Source organism: Hermetia illucens, chromosome 5 (assembly GCF_905115235.1).
Source record: "Hermetia illucens chromosome 5, iHerIll2.2.curated.20191125, whole genome shotgun sequence".
Classification (NCBI taxonomy): Eukaryota; Metazoa; Arthropoda; class Insecta; order Diptera; family Stratiomyidae; genus Hermetia; species Hermetia illucens.
In genome coordinates this window covers 108,262,503-108,288,099 of record NC_051853.1, presented here as the reverse complement: position 1 = coordinate 108,288,099, position 25,597 = coordinate 108,262,503, and the positions used below count along the sequence as shown (strand labels likewise).

The 25,597-nt window shown below is 42.6% G+C and overlaps 1 protein-coding gene across 5 annotated transcripts in view; it reads left to right on the top strand.

The window, feature by feature from the left end:
* The first annotated feature begins 4,941 nt into the window (after positions 1-4,941).
* The window catches only part of LOC119657763 (blood vessel epicardial substance), a 372,124-nt gene continuing 351,468 nt past the window's right edge, over positions 4,942-25,597 (top strand). For all 5 annotated transcript variants that reach the window (XR_005250169.1, XM_038064831.1, XM_038064829.1 and 2 more), the window contains exon 1: positions 4,942-5,654. The gene's annotated coding sequence lies outside the window, so the exon portion shown is untranslated. The remainder of the gene's footprint in view (positions 5,655-25,597) is intronic.

Below are 25,597 nucleotides of genomic sequence, written 5' to 3'. Positions count from 1 at the left end.
GGGTGCTTGCTCTTCCCGTCCCAAAGGGGACTACGATTGTCGGCTTTGCTGATGACCTAGCTGTGGTTGTTGCAGCAAAACACCCAGAAGATGTGGAGGTTTACGCAACGGAAACAGTGAGAGCGGTAAAGTCCTGGCTAGAAAAGGCCGGGCTGACCTTGGCGGACGCGAAAACGGAAGCGGCCTTGATAACGAAACGCAGGAAAAATAATATTGTAAAAGTGGAGGTCGGTGGACATACGGTCGTATCAAAGCCGGCTATCAAATACTTGGGGGTAATAATTGACACCAAATTGAGTTTTAGGGACCACCTACAGTATGCATGCCAAAAGGCAGCCAGTGCCACCACGGCACTTGCAAAAATGTTGCCAAATATTGGTGGGCCGAAACATTGCCGGAGGTTGGTGCTAGCCGGAGTGGTGCGCTCCATCCTGCTCTACTCGTCGCCTGTGTGGGCGGAGGCGCTTGCAAACTCTCAGAGACGGAAGCAGGTGAACTCGGTTTACCGGCGGATGGCTTTGAGGGTTTGCAGTGCTTTTAGAACCACATCAGATGAGGCAGTGTTGGTGGTGGCAGGCATGATCCCGGTTGACATTCTGGCCAAAGAAATGAGTGTCCTGTACAATGCAAGACATATGGAGGGGCATGCACAGCGTAGAAATGCGGCAAGGTCAGAGTCGCTTGATCTCTGGCAACGCAGATGGGACGAGTCTGCGAAAGGTCGGTGGACGCACAGGCTCATTCCCAACATTAGGGTGTGGCTTAAGCGAAAACATGGGGATACCAACTACCACATTACCCAGTTCCTCACGGGACACGGTGGTTGCTACAGGCAGTATCTACACCGCTTTGGGTTGGATGATTCTCCGAACTGTCCCAGATGCGATGGCATACCGGAGGATCCAGAGCATGTGATGTTTCACTGCCCACGATTTGCGATGGAGAGAAGGAGCTTAAACCAGGTGCTGGGCAGGAGCGGGACCCCGGAGAGCTTAGTTACTGAGATGCTGGAGTCCGAGGAGAAGTGGCTTGCGGTTAGCTCCGCAATCATCCAAATGCAGGAGGAGTTGCTGAAAGAACAAAGAAGGAGGAAAGCTGCAAATAGGAGAAGGATGAGTGCCTAAGAGCAAACCTACCCCGCGAAGTAATACCTTAATGGTGGTCCCGCGGGACTGGGGCTGGAGAGACCGGGGGTGGTTTTTAGTGGGTGTGAATCCCACACGCGCCCGCTGTTGTTCCGCCGTTCGGGCGGCGGAGCTGCGGCGGACGTGTCTTTCTAAGATTTTCCACCTCCGTGTACGCACAAAAAAAAAAAAAGAGGACCTGGAGATGAAGCATCAACAAATAATCTTCACAACCACCTGAAAAACGTTATCATGGATACGGCCACAAATATACTTCGCCCCAGCCGCAAAAGGAGTCGGAACGGCTGGTTTGACGATGAATATAAACTAGCAACGGAACGGAAGAATGCCGCATACCGAGTAATGTTGCATTCTCAAAGAACGCGAGCACGCGCAGAGACTTATCACGACCTCCGTCGAGCGGAGAAGCGACTTCACAGACGGAAAGGAGAACCAAGAAGTCTATGAACTAGAAAAGTACAGGGAGCAATCGCACCAGGCGCGGAAGTTTAACCAACAAGTCAATAGGATGAAGCCTTATACACCTCGATGCTCGTCCTGCCGAGACAAAGAGAGCCGATGGAATTACAGCCGAATTGGTTAAATATGGAGGCGACCAGTTACACCAAGTGGTTCATCAATTTGTGCTCAAGGTATAGGACAGTGAATCAATGCCTGACGACTGGCATCGAGGCATTATCTGTCTCATACGTAAAAAGGGAGATATCACACAGTGCAGCAATTATAGAGGTATCACGTTGCTGAGTACCATCTATAAGATATTCTCCGCTATCTTGCTAGGCCGGATAGCCCCATACGCCCAGAACATCATTGGCCCATATCAAAGAGGCTTTACTCCAGGCAAATCAGCAACAGATCAGATTTTCTCTCTGCGGCAAGCGATGGAAAAACTGTTGGAATCTGGACAACAGTTACACAATCTATTCATCAACTTTAAAGCCGCCTATGATAGCATAGCCAGTGTAAAACTGTGCACGGCCATGAGAGAATTCGGTATCCCGACGAAATTAATAAGACAGACTAGACTGACCCTGACCAATGTGTGAGGCCAGATAAAAGCAGCAGGATCACGTTCAAGACCATTCGACATCAACAACGGTCTACGACAAGGGGATGCCCTATCATGCGTCCTCTTTAACCTGGCTCTCGAGAAAGTGACTCCTGATGCTGAGGTAATTGCAAGAGGTACGATCCTCCTTAAGTCCACGCAACTACTGGCCTATGCTGACGATATCGACATCATGGGAAGAACCACCCGAGACGTACAAACTGCCTTCATTCAGATCGAGCAGGCGGCACATCAATGAAGGCAAGACAAAATATATGGTGGCAACGTCAGCACCGAAGACGAACCAACCAACAACATCAAACCGCACTGGTCAAACGCGAAGAAGAATAAGGATAGGAGAATACAACTTTGAGACCGTTGACAATTTCTCCTATCTAGGGTCGAAAATCACAAACGATAACAGCGATGACGATGAAATCTGCGCACGGTTGTTGGCAGCCAACAGAGCCTATTTAAGCTTACAAAGACTGTTTTTCTCGAAACGTCTCACCGTAGAGTCAAAGCTCTTACTGTACAAGACTATGTTCTTGCCAGTACTTATGTATTCCTCGAAGACTTGGGTTCTTAGCAAAAAAAGAACTGCGAACTCTTGGCCGCGTTCGAGAGAAGAATCCTCCGAAGAATTTTTGGCCCCCTACAAGAGGATGGGCGATTCCGTAACCCACATAACGACGAAATCTATGAGCGATACTACGACCGATTGTGGATAAAATTCGACTCAACCGGCTATGGTGAGCGAGTCACTTAATTCGCATGGATGAGGATAATCCAGCCCGGAAAGTCTACAAGGGCAATACTTATGGTACAAAAAGAAGACAAGGCAGAACCTGCCTGAGATGGAGCAATGGCGTAGGTCAGGGCGCCAGACAGCCTTTAGGGATATCGAATTGGTGGACTTCGGCGTAAAACTGGAGTGTTTGGGGTTCCTTATTAAGGCAGGCCTAGACCAGATATCAGTTGTTGCGCCATTGATGATGATGATTGGGTAAAAGCATTAAAATTTACGCTTTTATATTTAAAAATTTTGAACGAATATCGATATTTATCTTTGCCTAATATACTACACGTTATTTTGAATATTCCTTAATTCTCCTTCTCGCTTTCTTTATTCTCTACCTTAAGCGTGGGTTTTCTTTACCGGCCGCCTACATTGAAGGTCAGCATTCTCCAATCTCCTTCGCAAAGTGCCTTCCAAAATTTCTACGCTAGCGTCATGAGCCCATTTATGAACTCTCAGAAAGGAACTGTGCGGTTCACAATAGCAATTGCCACAATTTTCTGTTTTGGAAATCTGGACCCCTACATAAGATGAAACCAAAAGACGAAAAATTTCTCTTATTAAGCGATTCCCTGTTCTCAGCAGCACGTTTTTTCATTTGATATATTAGTGTTTCGCCCAATTACAAAATGTGCAACAAAATTTGAATTTTGGTTAGTTTTCGTTTTTTCTTTTACCATGAATAATGTTTGCAAATACACCAATCTGACGACTTAGGCAGCATTTCATTATTTACTTTCACAAAACTTTAAAATTGAAACAAAACTAATACATATTTTTCAACTAGGACACTCAACACTGTTAAGGTGTCATCCCGTGTGTCGGATCCGCAGAATTGATTTTTTTTGCCATCAATTGTATCTAGATATAGTGTAGAATATATGGCCAAAGTGATTTTGTGATATTCGGAGTCGTTCGGAAATTATAGTGTTAAACACGTGATAAGTCACATGCCAGATTTATGTCGATCGCCGTAATAAAGCTCATATTTATCGATCGGAATGGCGTTCGAATGACTTCGCTAAAAGGACAAAAATTGAAGCCAGGGCTGTACATGTGTTTCTTCAAGAAACCTAAGCTCTATGGATTAGGTATAGAAGATTAATGACCAGTTAAGATTTTATGGCTAAAAATCACATTCTACTTTTTAAATGCGTTTTTCTCGAAACTGCTGCCACCATTCCCCAAAATTTATCCAACTGAATTCTTTGAAATTTTCACGACTTATTCAGAACACATTTCTACGGTCCGCAAACTAGGATAATTGCGATTCATTCAGTAGTTTTTTTTATTCATTGAAGAAACCGTAAAAAAACACCAAAATTCACAAAGGTACCAAAAATTTAGTTTTTAATTTTTTTTTAATAATCCTAGTTTGTGGACTGTAGTTAAACCTGTACGTTAAAATGCCGTTTACTTTTTTTCGTTAAGATGACCGCAGTGCCCTCTAGCGTGGCAAAATTTCTAAAGAAAGCCAAAAAAACGTCCTTCACACGGGATGACCCTCTTAATTTACCTAAAGCACATTAACAACATGCCCAAGAAATAAGGAAATGGAAAAAATTATGAAAATTACGAAGTTTTTATAATTTTTTGGCCAAGGACTGTACTTTACACTCTCCAGTTTCGTAAGTTGAGAAAATGAGTAGAGCCCCTCGTACCTGACGTAATTTGAGAAATAATTTTTTCCTAGACAAATTATTTCTTTAATTAAAGTTTACCGCCAGCGTCTGGAGCAGTTAATCTGCAATAAATTCGATTGATGTTACCATCATAGACGGCATGTGATAGCGGCAGATTCGCAACACAGACTAGATTACTCACACTGTCCAATTGGACTGCGCTGGCAGCCCAACTGGAATTTCCCATGTGCAGAGATTTCCCCTCCAGGCATGCACGTTGAACTGCACAAGAAATTCCCAAAACTTTGGTTTCGCTTTCAGTCGCTCTTCGCGGACGATTGTGGAGTGTTGTGTTGTTTGGTGGCTTGTTATGCTTCGTTTTGACGTTTCCAGCTGTCGCTGAGCTGCTTGTGTAGGCGGCGGATCCCCAGCAGCTCCAGCGCGCACGTGTGGTTGCGCCAGTAACTCGGGCCGTGTCTTCCCTTCGCGCGCCGAGCCGGGCAGGGAAGTGTGGGAAAAGCCCAAGTGATGTTCGACATCGAACGTGAACGCATCGGACGAGATAGTGAGTGTGAAATGTCAGCTGCTGTCAATGCACTGCCAGCGCTCGTTGCGTGAATAAAATCCATGCCTAATTAGAAGTGGCGTTCAGTCGTTCGGGCGCTGTTTGTTTTGCGAGTGTTCCTTGAGGAAAACATTTCCACCGCCTCCTTTCGCCCCTCCGCCCTTCCCAGTGATTTTCCGAACTTGAGAGTGAAGTTCCAATTGTTCTTGTGTTCGAGCGAAGAAAAGAAGGAAAGTCGTCAAGTGCGCCGGGAAATTCCTCTTGAGAGTTTCCGTTCAGATTCTGTGTAGTGCATTCTAATGGAGTGAAAAAGTGGAAAATGTATCGATGCTAAAGTAAAGCCGACACTTGGCCGCAGAGAGCTCCACTTGCGAGTCCTTGGCTCCGCTGGAGTGGATCCCTTGCATCGTAGGAAGGTCAGCCAGTGAAAGGAGCAGGACACGCGCAGCCCCCGGGTACTCTAGTAGCAATTGCGGTAAGTACACTTGCACGTAATGCGCTTCTCGGTCTAAAGTCATCTCTATCGATCTTTCCATTTTTCACTTGGGGATGGCTTTCCGGTTTCGCATTGCACTCGGGCTGAAGTGCCGGTCGAGTAGCTTTGATTGGAAACATTTGTCGCTTATCTGATGTGCGTGCCTCGAGCCATCGTATCTGAGTACGAAGGAGCTCGTTTCTTATGGAAGCCCACTTTCCCGGCTACCATGTTGGGCAAGCAGCAGGGACACTCACAGTAATCACCCTGTCTCCCACTTAACATCGTTCAATATGAAAGCTTCACCCTCTGACCTTCTAACCGAGACCCCTTTACCGACTGCCCCTGTTTCTTTGAGCTATTGGACGCGATATTCGATCACGTGTAGGTTTATCAAAATTTTCAATTTCGAAATACGCGAAATTTGATTATCATCCACCCCACATATTCCCACATTCATTCCTGCATCTTCTCTGAGTCAGCCAATACTTCTTATGCACCGCTTGGTAATTTCAGAAGATTAAACAATTCTTATTTTCTTTGTGTGAAGTATGGTTTTCGGTTTCTGCGACCGTTAATTGCTCGCGGTAATTCTCGATTGTCACTTACCACCAACCCGCATTCTGGCTCATTATTAATAACGAATCCAATGTTGTCGGTGATTAGCCCGCTGCAACGAGACGGGAAAATGCGTTGGAAGTGTTTCCATTTGATGTGTTGAACTTGATATCAGGATGACGGTCTGTACATTGGATGCCCAGTTTCTATTCACTCTTGAATGGAGATGAAAATGAGATACTAGACGAGTTATGTTAATTGTGTTGACCTTCGACGACTAACCAAAGAACTTACTCGTCAATGTAATTTGGATATGTGAATGCTGTATGCTCCCAGTTAACGACTTCCTGTCATACGCTCATGGCCACATGAAAGACGTACAGCTGCACTAATAATGTTTTTGCGTGTCACTGGTCGGTGGTAAGATTTTCGCATGGGATTCGCATACAATATGGGGTTTTGATCCGTGTTAAAGGGATGTACACCCATTTACTATTAACGCCAGAACTTATGTGGGGGTGCGCTTTAATGCATTTCGGCCCCTTGCTGTCCTATATCTCATAACCAGACTCAGGTGCGGAAGGACTAATTGGATCAAAATAAAAGTTGTATCTCCCGCTTCCAGCGACTAAAGACGTGGAGTTTGCAGTTTTTATTTACATACTTCCGAACTACTCTTGTTCCTGCTACTGCGTAAACATAATAGTTCGGAAGGAAGTGTCGTCACGCCTGTTGGCCGATCTGTACGTTAATTCTGAGCTGAGCTGTTTTTGTAGCGTTGATTCCGATTTCAGAAAGTTTATTGGGTCATAATAAAGTGCAAGAAGTACAAAGAATCATCATCAACTCCGAAACTACTAGTATTTGGTCTGGCTTAGTAAGGAACTTCAGACAGGCGTGTTTTGCGCCGAGGTCCACCAATTCAATATCACTAAAGGCTGATTGACGTCCTGGCCTTCGCCATCACTCAATCCGAAGCAGGGTCTGCTACGTCTTCTTTTTTTACCAAAGATATTGCCCTATTAGATTTTCCAGGCTGCATCATCCTCAACCATACGAATTCAGTGACCAACCCAAAGCAACCTTTTAAACTGGATTTTATGCATAACCAGGGCTGCGAGGTATTACTTATAAATGTTTTCACTATATAGGCTACGGAACCGTCCATCCTCATTCTTTGGCGGAATCTTCTCTACAACGCGAGTAAGAATTCGCAATCTTTCTTGCTATGTTGAGAACCCGAGGATTACATGAGGCCTGACAAGATTGTTGTCCTGTACAGTAAGAACTTTTTGTAAACTGAAATAGACTCTGTTGGGCGCTAGCAACCGTGCACCGATTTCATCGGTGTAGCTCTTATCCGTTGGGATTTTCGACCCTAAATACGAGAAATCACCAACGGTCTCCAAGCTGTAGTTTCAAATGACCAGTGTTATTTGATGTTGTTGCTTTTTTCGCTTCTATTGCTGACGTTGTCATTAAGGATTTTATCTTGCCTTCATTAAAGTGCAGCTAAAAATCTTGCCAGTATGTTCGATCTACATCTACCATTAAATGAATTGCATAGACTCTTTCTTTCATGGTTGGTGGTGGTAGTATTTGTCCGCCCTCTTCAGTTGGTGGGTCAATTTGCCGATATTCTGGTTGCTAACCAGTTCATCAAAATCTCAACTCATCATTCCAATATGCAAACACGATCGGAAGTCAGAGTTTGCTTCTTTGTTCCGACAGGATGAGCATGAAGGTATATATGAATTTGTTATGATGTGGGAAGTCCCCGCCAAAAGCTTCAGACACTTTTGGTACGTAGCAATAGAAAAGTACTATCCCGCAGCGAGCCAGCGTAGAGAGCCAATGAATCTTCCATCCTGCTTTGCTGCGAGTATTCGCACGTCTACTAGTCCTCAACATGTGCTTCGGGTAATCGTTGTTTCTTAGGCACACATTTTTATGCACTTCATGCATGTTTAAGGTTAATGGCTGAACTTTTCGTACCCAATTGCAGAATCGGCAATTATGCTTCTTTCCCGATTTTTGCAAACACAAAATTGAATAAGTGCCTGTCTTAGTTCCTTCGCTAAGCAATTTGGTCACCATTTGGCTTCGAGTCGATCTTGACCCTCTTTCGAAATAGAGTTCTGCTGACCCTGAACCGAGGGTAGTTGTTACGCTTTTGTCCGATGGACCTCCGGATCTAGGGCATTAGTTAGATTTTAGTCCGAAGCTGCAGAGTGTACAAATAATTAAGTAACCGCGGATTTCGGTTGTACTATATATAATCATGATCATCAGCGGCGCAACAACCGGTATCTGGTCTAGCCCTGCCTTAATAAGGAACTCTACATACCCCGGTTTTGCGCCGAAGTCGACCAATTCGATATCTCTTAAAGCTGTATGGCGTCCTGACCTACGCCATCGCTCCATCTCAGGCAGGGTCTGTTTCGTGTTCCTTTTTTACCTCAGATATGTGCACTTATAGACTTTCGGGGCTGGATCATCCTCATCTATACGGATTAAGTGACCCGCTCACCACAAACTGTTGAGGCGGATTTAATCCACTACTAGACGGTCGTGGTATTGCTCATAGATTTCGTCGTTATGTAGGCTACGGAATCGTCCATCCTCATGTAGGGGGCCAAAAATTCTTCGAAGGATTCTTCTCTCGAACGCGGTCAAGAATTCGCAAATTTTTTCTCTTAGGAACCCAGGTTTCCGGCGAATACATAAGGACTGGCAAGGTCATAGTCTTGTACAATAAGAGCTTTGATCGTAAGGTGAGACGTTTCGAGCGAAAAAATTTTGGTAAACTGAAATAGGTTCTGTACACAGCCAACAACCGTGCGCGGAGTTCATCGTCATAGCTGTTATCGGTTGTGATTTTCGACCCTAGATAGGAGAAATTTTCAATGGTCTCAAAGTTGTAGTCTCTTATCTTTATTGTTTTCGTTTGACCAGCGGGATTCGATATTGTTGGTTTTTGACACTGACGTTGCCACCATGTACTTCGTCTTGCCTTCATTAATGTGCAGTCCGAGATCTCGTGCCGCCTGCTCGATCTGGATGAAAGTAAACTGTACATCTCGAGTTGTTCTTCCCATAATGTCAATCTCGTCAGCCTAGACCAGTAGTTGGGTGGATTTGAAAAAGCTGGTGCCTCTCACATTTACATATGCATTGCGAATCCACATCCACTTGTCTTAGACCGTTGTTGATGTTGAATGGTATCGAGAGTGATCCTGCTGCCTAGTTAGTCTTCTTAATTTTGTCGGGATATCGAATTCCCTCATGGGCATGTACAGTTTTACTCTGGCTATGCTGTCATAGTAGGCGGCTTTAAAGTCGATGAAAAGATGATGCAACTGATGTCCATATTCCAACAGTTTTTTCATCGCCTGCCTCAGAGAGAAAATCTGATCTTTGCTGATTTGCTTGGAGTAAAGCCTCTTCGGTATGGGTCAATGATGTTCTGAGCGTATGAGGTCATCCGACCTAGCAAGATAGCGAAGAATATTTTATAGATGGTACTGCGTGATATCCCCTTTTTATATATAGAAGAGATAATCCCTCGTTGTCAGTTGTCAGGCATTGATTCCCTGTCCCACACCTTGAGCATTAGTTGATGAACCACTTGGTGTAGTTGGTCGCCTCCATATTTAACCAATTCGGCTGTAATTCCCTCAGCTCCTGGCGACTTATGGTTTTTAAGCGGTGAATTGCACGGACTGTTTGTTCTATGCTTTTTGGTGGCAACATCTGTCCGTCATCTTCAGTTGGCGGCACCTCCAACTCGCCGATATTTTGGTTGTTCAGCAGTTCATCAAAATACTCAACCCATCGCTCCAATTTGCCCATTCCGTTGGAAATTAGATTTCCCTCTACTTGCCTCGCAAACGCAGAGTGCACAGCCTTACCCTTATATTTTCAAAGCCGATAGCAGCAGGTTTCATTTTTTGGTTGACTAAGAAACCTACTGCGAGAACATGGTAAAATATATGTTGTAGTGCCTCTTCTCCAGGAAACTGGTCCCTGTCCAATGCATTTCCTGCAACGCTGTTACATCTGCCCTCTATTGGGACAGGGTATCGACTAGCTGCTTGGCAGCTCTATCTCTGTACAGAGAGCGCATGTTGCCGGGTTCGTCTTTGTAGAGTCCGTCCTGTCCGAGGCTCCTGTGGCTTCATAACGTCGGTTTTCCGTGTAGGATTGTCAACCTTATTGGTAGTAGAGCTGTTGGTGTTGGTTCAGGAGCCGCTTCCCAGGTTTTATACTCCATCGTATCCACGACCCCACGTTTCGGCCTGGGACCTATACTACCATTTGTCCACCCTATATATAATAGAAAAAATTATTAAGCCATCTTGTAGATAACGTTTTTCCTTTAATCGATCTAGGAGTACCTACAACGTAGGAAGTAAAATCAGCATTGCATTGTTCTGTTTGGTTGCTACCTTAAATTCATCATTGAACCAGTCAGTCCGACTTTTTTGCGACTATGTTGTGTAATGTTTGTGACCAAATTAAAAGTAACGTTTTTGAGTTGGCTGGAAGATCATTTGTCGATGCTTCATTTCCAGGACCTATATTAACTGTGGTTATTACGACATCTATTTCACCCTTACAGGGGTTACAGAGGACTTTATTATGGATAGTTTCAGTGCTCACTTTCACCTTCTAGCCAGTTGCGATGAGTCGATTTTGGTTCCCTATACGTTCTGACATTCATCAATATTGAGAGACAATTTGGTCGAAAGTGGTCCTGTATGGAGAGCCCCATATTTATGGACCGCTTTCTGCGGAAGCCAGGTACCTTCAATAACAATTTTGTGCGACACTGCTAGTGGTAGTCCGTTGTCATTGATGTTCTAATGTACTCGTAAGCTATGGGAGCCAATGTTTCGTTTGAGTATGGGCTCTGTGCTTACTTGGCTGTTAAAATCTCCAAGTACGGTTTTGATAACATACCGGGGGCAGGTTTCGAGAGTTCGTTCTACTGTCTCGCAGAAAGTATCCTTTTCAGACTGTGTGGTTCATCTCCAGGAAACCATTTCCTGTCCGGCGCATCTTCGGAAACGTTATAATCTCAGCCTGAATTGCAGCTCCTCGTTTGTACAGGAAGCGGACGTTACATGAAGAAATGTGCAAATCGTTTGTCCGCTTTCGTCGTCGGGCTTGTCTTTGTAGAATCCGTCCAGTCCGAGGCTCCTTTTATCGCTCTGTAACATACGATTTTCCATGTAGGGTTGTCAGCCCAACCCAACCTGCAACCTGTAGTCGTATTACCTACATCAATCTCCTGCACTTTTTCATTAAGAAAGAACACCCAACGATCACAATGTGGAGGTGGAGATAGGGTTTGTTACTAGAGCTGTTGAACCAGCAAGGGTTTCCCCAGTTTTATGCTCCATTGTGAGTACCAGTTCACGTTTTCGCCCTACATTACCCTCTAAAATACAAAGAATACTTATTCTATTTGGAAGAAGCGTAAGCGTCACTGCTCAGCAATGGATATGGAATCTTTGAAAGGCTCTTGTGTGGATTTCGCTGGCCTCTTACTTTCCGCGGTACGGAATTCTTTCTGAACCTTTGTTACAAATACCATTCGTTCTCCGGCTGTAACATATGATCCACGAGGTAATGTACGCTCATGGAACGTCTGCAAAAGAATATTGCATCTTCTTGACCTGGGCAAGTTGAACATATTAAAGACTCATCATGGTTAAACCTGTATAAGTACTTACTGTAGCTACCGTGGCAGATAGCAACTACGTTAACTGGTAAGGGCAGTATCCATTGCGATGATTTAACTATCGATGATTAGAATCAGCATATGTGTCCATAGATCTTTCCTGACATCTCTACAGCCACGATGTTTACTGGAAACAGACTGGCTGTAACTAGCGCTGCATCGTCGGAGAATATTCGAAAGCCACTAATCATCCTCAGGGTACATATCCTGAATGAGCATGATAGGCTTTTTCTGATTTTCTTGGTCGGTAATGCTGTAGCCCATACAGGAGTGGCATAGAACAGAATTAAGCTAATGACTTGAGAGTATAGTACTCTCCTGACATAGATAGATGCAATGATATTTGGTAGCATTCGCGAGAATGCTGTCATTTTTCTGCATATCTCACATGCATCTTAAATCTTTGTCGATTATCGAGCACTTTCAAATATTTGACTGCCTCTTTGCCTCCTATTTCGATGTTTTCCAAGTTCTTTCCGTTTGTTATTATGACGGCTTCCGTTTGTCATCCACGTGTATTAGTAGCTTTAAGCCAACCTAATTACTTCACTTGGTGCTGTCTCGATTCCATGAATGTGCTTTGCAAGGCTGTCGGCAAAAATAATCATTTTTATCCTTCGGTAAGATCAGGCGTAAGACGTACATGATATTCCACAAGAATGGACCCATCACCGATTCCGCCCGCTGACACACGGTACTAATTTTTGGCTTCATCGACATTGTATTTTAGTGTGGTTTTCAGTTGCCTTCAGCAATCTGTAGGCAGTTATCCCCACTAAATTTTTCCCATCACATCTAGAAGTATATTGGACGATATGAGGTGGGACCTCTAGGTCATGTGTTTGTTGTCATTTCCTTTCGGTAACAAAATCAAACGTTGCAGTTTCCATGTTTAGGAAACATCCCTTCGTTCGGGAATTTTTGTATGGATTGTATAAACATGTCGGGTCTCGTGCGAACGTTAGCTTTTATTGCTATGTATGGAATGTAATCAAGTCCCGGCTTATTTTCAACTCCATTGATAAACAAAGTACAAAGTGTCATTAACGCAACATAAGTGTTCCTTGCATTGGTGTCGGGGGTCCACTTAATTGTAATGGTTTTTATAATGGACCGTTCAGATAATAACGACCGCTTTCTTTGCTTCCCGGTTGACATTTTCGTAAATTTGCGAAAAGGCCAGCTTCTACCATCGAGAAACTTATGGTCAAGGCGTTTACCTTCACAGGCCTTCATTTGAACATCGTCATTCCAAAGCCAAGTATTTCGGTTGATGAATCGCTTATGATGATGGGGACGTTTCTTCTTCTGGAACTTAACGTAGGCATCGCCAAGTATCATGGCTGATAAATCGCATTCTACTTCAAGGTTTACGTAAGCCGCGTTTTTGACGCTTGTGATAAGAATTCGCATGAATGATATAATTTTGTCTCCTCGCGAAATCCCCATGATTTAATTCGCGGTGGACCAGCCTACCGGAACCTAATGAGCCGAATTTTATTCACAACCAGACGATCGTGGTATCGCTCATAGATTTCATCGTTATAGAGGCTGCGGAATCGTCCATTCTCATGTAGGGGACCAACAATTCTTCGGAGAGCTCTTCTCCCCAACGCGGCCAGGAGTTTCCGATTTATCTTGCTAAGAACTCAAGTCTCCGAAAAATGCATGAGGATTGGCAAGATGATTGTCTTAAACAGTAGTAAACATTTGGCCCGATAGTGAGACGTTTCAAACGAAATAGTTGTTGTAAGCTGAAATAGACTCTGTTGGTAGCCAACAACCGTGCGCGGATTTCGTCGTCATAGCTATTATCGGTTGTGATTTTCAACCCTAGATAGAAGAAATTTTCAACGGTCTCAAAGCTGTAGTTTCCTATCTTTATTGTTCTCATTTGGCCACTGCTATTCGGTGTTGTTGGTTCTTTGGCTTTTTGGGGCTGACGCTGCCACCATGCACTTCGTCTCGCCTTCGTTAATATGCAGCCCAAGATATCGCGCTCCCAGCTCAATCTGGATGAAGGTACACTGTACATCTCAGGTTCTTCCTACCATAATGTCAATATCGTCAGCGTAGGCCAGTGGTTGGGTGGACTTGAAAAGGATGATGCCTATTAATATCTGCATCGCGGATGACTTTTTTTAGAGCCAGGTTAAAGAGAACGCATGATAGGGCATCCTCTTGTCTTAAACCGTTGTTGATGATGAATGATTCGAGAGTGATCCGGCTGTTTTTATCTAACCTGAGTGAAGCCTCTTTGGTACAGGCCGATGATGTTCTGGGCGTATTGGAATATCCGGCCTAGCAAGACAGATAAGCAAAAAATATCTTGTAAATGGTAACTGTTTCTCGTATGCCTGTTGGTGGCGGGTTGGGACCTCCAACTTGTCGATATTCTGGTTGTTGAGCAACTCATCAAAATACTTAATCCATCGCTCCAATATGCCCCTCTTTCGGAAATCAGATTTCCCTCTTTGTCTCGGCAGGATGAGCATCGAGGTGATAAGGCTTCATCCTGCTGACTTGTTGGTCAAAATTCCGCGCCTGGTGCGGTTGTTCACTGTATTTTTCCAGTTCACAGACTTGTTTGTTCTCCCAGACTCCCTTTTTCCGTCTGTGAAGTCGCTTCTCCGCTCGATCGATTTCTGGGTAGGTCTCTGCGAGCGACAGCGTTCCTTGAGAATGCAACATTACTCGGTATGCAGCTTTCTTTCGTTCCGTGGCTAGCTTACTTTCATCATCAAACCAGCCGCTCCGACTTTTCTTGCGGTTGAGGCTAAGCATATTTGTGGCCGTACCAATGATAACGCTCTTCAGGTGGTTGTGAAGATCATTTATTGATGCTTCATTTCCAGGACATCTGTCAGCTGCGGTTATTGCGGCATCCATTTCCTCCTATAGGTGTTCCGGAGGGCTGTGTTGTGGATGGCTTCAATATTGACTCTCACCTGATTGTCTAAGGGGATTGTAATTCGAGCCGGAGCACTATGCCAACGAGATAGTTATCCGAGTCTATATTGGCCCCCCTATATGTTCTTACATTCATCAAGGCTGAGAGGTGGCGGCGTTTAATCAACAGGTGGTCAATTTGTTTGAAAGTGGGCCCGTGTGGAGAGGCTCACGTATGTTTGTAGACCGCGTTCCTTGCAAACCAGGTACTCCCAACAACCATTTCGTGGTATACATCTCGGGTCCGCTCAACTGCCTCGTAGAAGGTATCTTCCGACTCTGCAATCTCCACTGTAGGGGAGTGAAGCCCCTTTGGTGTGGGCTAATGATGTTTTGAGCGCATGGGGCTATCCGACGTAGCAAGATAGCGGAGAATATCTAATATATGGTAGCAACGTGACAACTCTATAATTGCTGCACTGCGTGATATTTCCCTATTTATGTATGCGACAGATAATGCCCCGTCGCCAATCGTCAGGAATTGATTCGCTATTCCGCACTTTGAACATCAGTTGATGAATTGCTTGGTGTAATTGGTCGCCTCCATATTTAACCAATTCGGCTGTAATTCCATCGGTTCCTGGCGACTTATGATTTTTAAGCCAATGAATTGCACGGACTGTTTCTTCTAGGTTTGATGGTGGCAGCATTTGTCTGTCATCTTGAGCAGTTTATCAAAATACTCAACGCCTCACTTCAATATGCCCCTTCTGTCAGAAATCAAATTTCCCTCTTTGTCTCGGCAGGATGAGCATCGAAATGTATAGGGTTTCATCCCGCTGGCTTGTTGGTAAAACTTCCGTACCTCGTGCGGTTGCTGCGGTTATTGCGGCATCCATTTCCCCTTTATATATGTTACGAAGGGCTGTGTTCTGAATTGCTTCAGTATTCCCTCTCACCTGATTGTCAGAGGGGATTATAGGTGGTGTCGTAATTCGAGCTCGGAGCACTATGCCAACGAGATAGTGATCAGAGTCTATATTGGCCCCCCTATATGTTCTTACATTCATCAAGGCTGAGAGGTGGCGGCGTTCGATCAGTACATGGTCAATTTGGTTGAAAGTGGTCCCGTCTGGAGTGGTCCACGTGTGTTTGTGGACCGCTTTCCGCGCAAACCAGGTACTTCCAATAACCATTTCGTGCGATACTGCTAACTGAATAATCCGCAGTCCGTTACCATTAGTATCCCTATGTAAGCTATGGGAACCGGCGTATCGCTTGAATATGGGCCCCGTCTCTACTTGACTGTTGAAATCTCCAAGTATGACATAGATATCATACTTGGGACAGCCTTCGAGGGTCCGCTCAACTGCCTCGTAGAAGATATCCTCCGACTCTTCAGTTTTCTCTGTAGGGGAGTGAACGTTTAGGAGGCTTATATTTCTAAATTGACCTCGCAAACGCAGAGTGCATAATCTTTCGCTTATGTTTTCAAAGCCGATAGCAGCAGGTTTTTTATGGCTGACCTACTGAAACCTACTCCGAGCACATGGTTTACTGGATGGCCACTATAATACATGATGCAGAGGAAATGGTCCAGGAAACCAGTCCCTGTCCAACGCATCTCTTCCAACCTTACATTGGGACAGAGTATCAGCCACCTACTGAGCAGCATTCGGTCTGGACAGGGAATGCATGTTCGAGAAGAAAATGCGCAAATTGTTATTCCGTTGTCGTTGTATAGTCAATCCAGTGTGAGGCTCCTTTCGTGGCTTCGTAACTTCGGTTTTCCGTGTAGGGTTGTTAGGCGTACCAAACCCCTAACCTGGAGGACCAGTTGGTACAATTTCCCATTTTTAGGCGCGGGAGACTCGCATCCATCCTCCTCCCTCTGCAGTCTTTCATTAAGAAAGAACTCCCAGCGTCACCACGTGAAAGTGGAGATAGGGTTTGGTAATAGAGCTATTGGTGTCGTTTCAGAAGTTTCCAGGTTTTATACTCGATCCTGGGACCTGTCTACCCTTTGATAGCTATGATTGTGATCATTACGCTGAATCAACTTAGTTTACTCATTGACAACTAAGACAACTGGTATCCAGAATGCTGGCTGATTTGAACAAAATATGAAATTATGAAAAAATGAGTTTTAAGGATGAAATCCCCTTCCTCCAAGTCCGACGTCAAACACTGCAGTCAAGTAGATAAAATCCTTGCTAAACGTGACAAAAATGTGCTTTGACGGTTTTGTAAAGTACTATAAGCACAACTCATTAGATGCTATGCCATCTTCCTGAAGGCAGTCAACATTTTTCGCATTTCTCGTAGAAGGTGTGACGTCACGTACCTTAATTGAATATGTAGTATGTGAAATTCTGTGGATGATACATACAAGTGAATATACTATAAACCAAATGGGAGTCATCAGCCGGTTACCTTTATAGCATTACGTCTACTATTTATAGCATTACGGCAATACCGCCACCTAAAATATGTTTTTCCTCGAAATATGTGTTCTGTTATCGTTCGCAAGAAAGGTCTCATCATAGAAAGTAAAGTGCAAAAGATTCTTATTGAAAATTCATCTATAAAGTGATTCAGCACAAAGGTGATGCTATCTCCGTAATTACCACTCCCCCAAAACGTAATTAACACTCAGAATCTTGGTAGTAGTGAATCTGTCATCCTTGTTTCAATATTTATGGCGTCGAACAGGAGATAATTACGACATTTATTGATTTTTTTTGTACTAACTCATGATCATCCGTTGAGGACGGAGATATGTATTGTGATTGAAAGGATGAGCCACTTAGAGAGATTTTGTATTGATTGATGCTTATGAGGATACTTCTCGAATCTCGAAAAATGGATACAATGGATGAGAGCAAGCTTTCGGTAGAACGGGACAAAAATAGAGTAGGGAAAATTGTGTGTTACACAATTACACTTAAATTACCCCAACAGATGTTGAGGACAATATTCTCGTTTCTTTATCAATATCTATTATCCTCGAAGCTTCTCAGCGCGTCCTTCCATGATTTCAATATTTCAGTGTTCTTCGTGTGTATAGTCCTCAATCTTGCAGAGCTACCTTTTCAGCATCGCGCATAATACGGCGATAGTGGCCAAATTCTTTATAGTTTATTTATTTTTTGTTGTTGTTATTTATTGTTCACAAAACACATTAATTATAACTGAAGCACGTAATGTTTCTGAAAAAGATTTCGTTTAATGTTTACTATAATAATAATAATCGTTGGCGCGACAGAGAACAAGTCAGGAAACAAGAAACTGAACACTTTAGGTATGAAAGGTTTTGTGTATTTCTTATATAAGAATATTTGGGGGCAGAAGACAGTTGTCCCATTTAAAAAAGGTTTCTAGTGAATTTCTAAAAAAATATGAAAATAATAAATGTAGTAATATTAGACCCCGTTTAGTGGCTGAGTCGGATTTTTTTATTAAATAGTTTCTGAGAATGAGTTTGTGAAAGGAATTACCAGTCTTTAGTCCCCGTTTTCCCTCTCTTGTTTCAAATGTCAAAACTAAGGCAGGCTTGGGAGGATATAAATCGAGACCTTTCATTTAATACACCACCATCTTTCTACAAAATTTCGTATCAATAGGGGTATATTTAAATTGTGAAATCTAAAATAACAAAATTATATTCAATCAAAAATTTTTCATATAAATAACTTCTGTTGTTTTTAATCTTAGAATCTTGGGTTTCATATAGCGGTTTCTCCAAAAATTATCTTATTCTGTGCCCGTAACTAATGTATTTGATTATTAAACTAAAGCGCTCAGTGGTTTCCCGATTTCCCGGAGCCATGACACCTCTGCTGTACGATTGCATTACGTGCCTGACCCAGTAAATTAACGTAGTACTGGCCGTGGTAGTCCTTTTAGGCAAGTAATCAATTAATAAAATTTCCGCTCTATCTCAGAAAATGGTAGCCAATAATCTTCGATACCGACTTTATCACTTTGAATTTCTTTTGTGGTCTCCTTCTCATTTTATTCACTGCACTGGTTCTTGTTGGTACTCCGAATCATACTGATAAGCCCAAGTTTTACAACGAGGTCTCAGATTTTATCTAAACCACTTTAACACAACTTCACAAAATTTTAAGATCTCTCAAGTTGCCCCTGTCGAGCGTGTGATCACTTGAAGTCTTCAATCCCCAAGCACTAATTTTTCGACTTTCTGAATGTTTTCGGTCGCCCTAGCAGACTGTCATCTTCACATGTCTCTCTTCCTTGTTGAAACTCACTTTTTAAGGTTTTGTTAGATTAGATTTATGAGATTTACTCGGAAACGGCTGGACAGATTGTCACGAAATTTGGTGCGAACTTGTGGTTTGTGAATCTCTTTACATACAGCAAGTGGTCTCATTTTGTATGTAGTTTAAGAGGAAGCTCATCATACATGCGAAAGGGTGCTGCAAACGGGTGAAACGTAGGGGAGTGAGGTCTCAAAATATGGCATCCGAAAAGTGTAATAGGTCTGGTTCTCAGAACCTATCCAACCGAAAAATCTGAAAAAAAAGAAATCACAGTAGTGTATCTAAACGAAATCTATGCCTCAAAATACATCCCGTTCTGATATCTGCACAAGTTAAGTTAATGATAATATATTATTGTAGGTTATGATTTTCGACCCTAGATAGGAGAAATCATCATTGATCTCAAAGTTGTATTCTCCTATCCTTAGTCTTCCCGTTTGACCAGTGCGGTTTGATGTTGTTAATTGGTTGGTTGTAAAATTTTGGAAAGTTTGAAAGAAATCGTATCATTATTAGCAAAGTTTTAGAATGTCCAAATTGTGAAGTTCACGTGAATTTATCGCACTCTAAAACAGGTATAACGTCATCATTTTATAAAGCGAATTCAAAAGAACGGCGGAGTTGGATATATCAAGGAATATTTTGAATTTTTAGCCGACTCCGTTATGCTGCGTCCCAAGTCCAAATAGAGGGAAGAGTGTTTGAGGCAATGTACATTGTACTATAATTAGTAAAAGAAAAATAAAGCGCTGAGATCTGGGAAAGATACAAATAAAATTTAATTGGATTTCTTCCACTATGCTAAATCCCACCTGATCTGTTTTGGTGACAGGTCGCGCGATATACCGACCAACCAAATGTATTTTATGTCGTCGAAAATAAAATGATCGGAATTAGTCACAAGCTCCGGAAAAAAGCTAGAGTGTTTACCTCAGTCGCCGCGACGCAAGAAATAGGCAAGGGTTCGTGATGCATGGATGGCATCAGGACGTAAATAAATTAGTCTGAGAAAATCAAATATCCGTCTGTACGCTAAATATCGGCACTCATTGGAATTCAGAAAAGCCTTTCGGAAAAGACGCATTTATATCTGCGCTCTACAAGAAAACTTATGGTCTGGTGCCAAAAGCTGCGAAATAGAACGAGATAAGAATGTCTATAAACTTCTCTCACATACTCAATATGGTATTGGAATTGCCATCTCAGAGTGTTTCCGTGATGTTTTTAAAGAAGTCGAACAATTTGATGACCGGCTGATGAAGCTCTTCACCGCAACAGGTGCCAACGCGAACGTATAGCCGATTTTGCAGACACCCATGACTTTGTGATTAAGCGATCGATAAAACAGCGTTAGGAACACACAAGGCCCGTCACCCACAAAACGGTGGTGGTTTGGTGAGAAGAAAGAAGAAATGATCTCACTTACGCGATTACCAACTATTACGAATGTGGAAGAATCGTGGAATCAAATTAAAACACAATTCACAAAGCAGCCTATGCAAGCCTCGAAGTCACCAAGAGGTAAGCGCTTTGGAATGATAATGTTCAAATAAAGATCCGTGAAAAGAAACGCCTCTACCACAAGTTTCTCAACTATAAAACGCTCGCCAATTGGCAAATTTGCAAGAATGTCAACCAAGAAGCAAACAAAGGGATCGCTGTCGATTATAAAGATCGCGGTCGATTATAAAGATCTTTACGTTAAACTGGACACTCAGGATGGCGCGAGAAATCTGTATTGACCGCACGCAGGATATCCAACATTTCTGTTGCATTAATGCGAAGAACTGTACTTTGCTTACCGACCAACTTCTACAAGCATTGCCGACATTCGGCGCAGTTACACCTATTGCCGCCACTGAAGTCGAAGAAGCAATAAAACGAATGAAATTGGGGAAAGCAACATCGCATCTGAGCTCACGAAAGCAAAGAGCTGGGACCAAACACTGTGGCTCAGTGAATTCTTCAATCGAGTTATTCAGGAAGGTTGGACACTGACTGGCAACAGAAAGGTCTTCTTTTTCTTCAGCCTTTGTCCCGTTCACAAGCGGGGTCGGCTCGTCGTGATCGGCTTCGCCATTTGGCTCTATCGAATGCCTGATCTGGGTGCAATCTCGAGGCTTTCAAATCCCCGTCCAGCGTATCAAGCCACAGAAAGGTAGTCTAGCAAAATGTTCAAATTCCCGTTCGATCCGGTTGCTGTCCCATACCATGAAGATTTTGTAACGCAACCATATTCGTGAAATCGTTAAAATGACCGTAAATCAAGCCAGGTTAAGAATTGGAGAACTACTGACGCAATACACGCTGCGCGGTTATTCATGGAAAAATACCGTGAGAAACATCGCCCTCTTCACATTGCATTTCTGGATCTGGAGAAAGTGCTTGACTGTGTGCCATTTGAAATAATCTAGTGTGTTCTACGACAACCATCACCAGAGGAACTCGCGCGCTGAGTTAAATTTCTCTATTACTCAAATCTAAAGTATATCGCAATGTTGTCCATCCTGTTCCCCTCTATGGTTCTGAGTGTTGGCAGACTATAAAAGTGAATGAACGGCGTCTTGCAGTGATGGATACGAAGACGTTGCATTGTATTAGTCGTGTGACCACATCTTATATGAGGATATCCGCGATCGATATGGCGTTGTACCGATCGTGGAAAAATTGGGAGAGAGACGTTTGTGATGATATGGTTCTGTAATTCGTGCTAATGAGAATTTATTCGCCAAGATTGCTCCGAACATCGAAGTCGATGGTAACCGATGAACAAATACCCTTTATACCCGATGATGAACACAAAACGGTTATACCGGAAGCGTCGAGCTTTCGGTGTTCCGACTTGCTTGTATTTGTTTTAAGTTTTAAATGAAGTTCAATTTTCGCTGCCAATTCAAGCGGACTATTATCGATACAGTAATCTCCAAAACAAATTTTTTATCTACGTTCTCTTCTAAACAACAATGATCGTAAATATTTGCTTAACGCAAGATCTTAGGAAGAATCCTTCGGAGATTGTGTCTCAATCAGTGTTGATGAATCGTGGAAGTCGCCACCGCAAATGTCCATGGAAAAGAAAATTGCAGTTGGTGCACGTCAACATCATAATCCTTAGCCCTTCAACATTTTAATTTCGTTTTTTTTCATACTTAGTTTTGTATTAACTTAAACTTCTTTAGTATCGTATGGCGGTTTGTTTGCATGTCTTGCGTAACTCATTAAAGAGTATTCCCAGTAATGTTAGAGAGGAACGTAGAAATGATTTCAATCCATAATTTGTCATTAACAGTAAGCGCCGGGAAAGTTTATCATTCATTCGTTACCTTCAAACATACTTGCAGCAATTCACCATCAATGGCATTAGATATGAGTTTTTGGTTCATCTTTCACTTTCGTACAGATTTTAAGCCCCGTTCTTCATCGAATGGAAATAATCCAGTGATCTTAAACCCTGATTTTAAATTTTCTTGTGTTTCTGACTTCTCCAAAATTGAATCCAGCCAAGGACCAAATTCTTCGCTTTTCAGCGTAGCTCCTGACAATAGTATTTTTCGATTTTGCACAGCTGATTTCCAAGATGCCTTAAGCGAGTGGAAAAATTATACATCGATTGGCTACAAAATGTGGATACTATTGGGCGGAAGACCAAATAAAATATAATAATTTGATTTTCTCTGCAAAATCTACTGAAACTTTGGGTTAAATGCGATGTGTGACCGTTTAAATACAAAATGTTTGTGATGTACTCGAAAAATGCCTCACCAACCAACATCAAACCGGACTGGTCAAACGGAAAGAATAAAGAGAGGAGCCTACAACTTTGAGACCGTTGATAATTTCTCCTGTCTAGGGTCGAAAATCCCGACGATGAAATCCGCGTACGGTTGCTGGCAGCCAACAGAGCCCATTTCAGTTTAGAACAAGTCGGAATACCGGAAGCTCGCGCTTCGGGTATAAAGGTTTTGTGTTCATCTTATGTGAGAAACTTCAACGCACATTTTTCTGCCCGTATATAGCTACAAAGCCGACATAATCCTTCATATTTTTCCAAACTACGAGACATACGTACATATTACAGCCATAGATATCACGCTCACCCTAAACAAACAAACTGCCTATTTTCGAATATTGTACATTTATATGCACGTATATAAATTGATCGTACCCATATTTCCGATTTACTTCTTATATCTATTTGAATTAGGCACTACCCGCAAAGTTCATTAGCACGCATATATTATATACCTACATACACACATGTCTGGCTGACAAATAACTAAAAAACTAAAACAAAATAGTTCTCTGGGACCCAATTCATAAGAACTCATTTCGTTGTGGTATTGACGAATTGATATGTGGTGATGACGTCATGCAGGTTGTAGAGTGCACGAAATTCACAAAAAATTGTAAAGTTTCACCCCCTATAACTTTGTTAATAATAGTTGGATTTTCTTCAAACTTGACCAAACTGTGCATTATGTTCTTCATTACACGCACGCCAAATTTTGTACTTCTGGGATGAACATAAGGGGGGTGCCGGGTAAATTTCTAAAATGTGGAAATATACTATTATTAACTTTATTTGTGCAGATATCGGAACCGGATATATTTTGAGGCCTAGATTTCGTAGAGATGCACCACTGTGATTTTTTTCAGATTTTTCGGTTGGATAGGTTCTGAGAACGAGACCTGTTACACTTTTTGTGGGTCATATTTTGAACCCTCACTCCCCTATGTTTCATCTAATATCAAATATTGAACCAGATTCAAAAAGTACTAATTGAGACCTTTCATTTGATATCCTACATGGCTACATTCTGTGACAAAAAAATTTGCACCCTCCATTCACATGTATGGGGAGCCCCCCCTTAAACTTAACGCAAGATGGCGCCACTTACTGCATGTAAAGGGATCACCAGATTACATACTCTCACCAATTTTCGTGACAATCGGTCAAGTCGTTTCCGAATAAATCGGGTGTGACAGACAGACAGACGGACAGACAGACACCGTCTCGATTCTAATAAGGTTTTGTTTCACACAAAACCTTAAAAACTGTTTCGCTCGAATCGTCTCACCATAGGGTCAAACCTCTTACTGTACAAGACTATGATCTTGCCAGTCTTCTTGTATTCCTTGCCGCGTTCGAGAGAAGAATCCTCCAAAGAATTTTTGGCCCCCTACATAAGGATGGACGATTCCGTAGCCTACATAACGATGAAACGTATGAGCGATACCATGACCGTTAAGTTGTGGATAAAATCCGGCTCAATAGGTTACGGTGGGCGGGTCACTTAATCCGTATGGATGAGATCCAGCCCGGAAAGTCTATAAGGGCAATATCTATGGTAGAAAAAGAAGACGAGGCAGACCCTGCCTAAGATGGAGCGATGGTGTGGGCCAGGACGCCAGACAGCTTTTAGGGATATCGAATTGGTGGACATGCATATAAATAACGGGCTACGTACAAATGGGAGAGTTCTACACTCAGATATACTCACCGAAGAAGCAAACGAAACCTTTCATATCTGAAGAGCACAGCTTCTGGTTTCCCGACTTGTTATATTTTGATTATATATTATTTATTCCATTATGTATATTATCAATTCTATTACAAGTGTCATGACCATGCCTGTTTGCAATGTTTGCCTGACATCCTTTTTGCGGAATAGCAGAAAAAACACAAGTATGCATTTTATCTCAAAAGACGGAAGTCATACGACTTCAACCGTTCCGCATTTCCTTTATTTTGACTAACATGCATAGAAATGCGATCAGTCACAACGCAGGGATCGCGAAGGGATATCGGCAAGGAGTTCAAAGTGTAAATGTGCAATGCCGCCTACAACAAATAAAAGAAAGCAAATATCGGCCGATGTTAGGCAAGTTATGATTAATTTGTGGGCTTGTGAAAAGAAAACACTATCGGAAATAGCTAAAATAACAAAAAATCGAAGTCAACAATCCAAAATATCGTGGAAAGTTATAAAGAAACGGGAACAGTGGAATATAAACAAAGGACAGGGTGCGTTTGTAAGTTATCTGAAAGGGAAGAAAGAGTGATAGTGAGTGAAATACGTAAAACCCCAAGAAGAAGTGGTGTAAAACTAAAAGAAGAACTATTACAAAAGGCTAATGTAGACGTTAGCACTAGGACGGTGCAAAGAAATCTAAACAAATACGGCTATTCCTCTAAGATAGCTAGGAAAAAGCCTATCATGGTAATCTAGTGTTTATTGATGGTAAAATGGACCAGCATGTATTCCTAAATATCTTGAAAAACAATTTACAATTTATCTGCCAATAAAATGGATTTGGGCTCAAATTATATTTTCCAACAGGACAACGACTAACAACGCCAAATATACAGCTCGTATGGTACGTGAGTGGTTACTGTATAATTTTCCGAAGCAGCTTTATTCACCATAGCAGAGTCCAGACGTAAATCCAATCCAGCATTTGTGGGA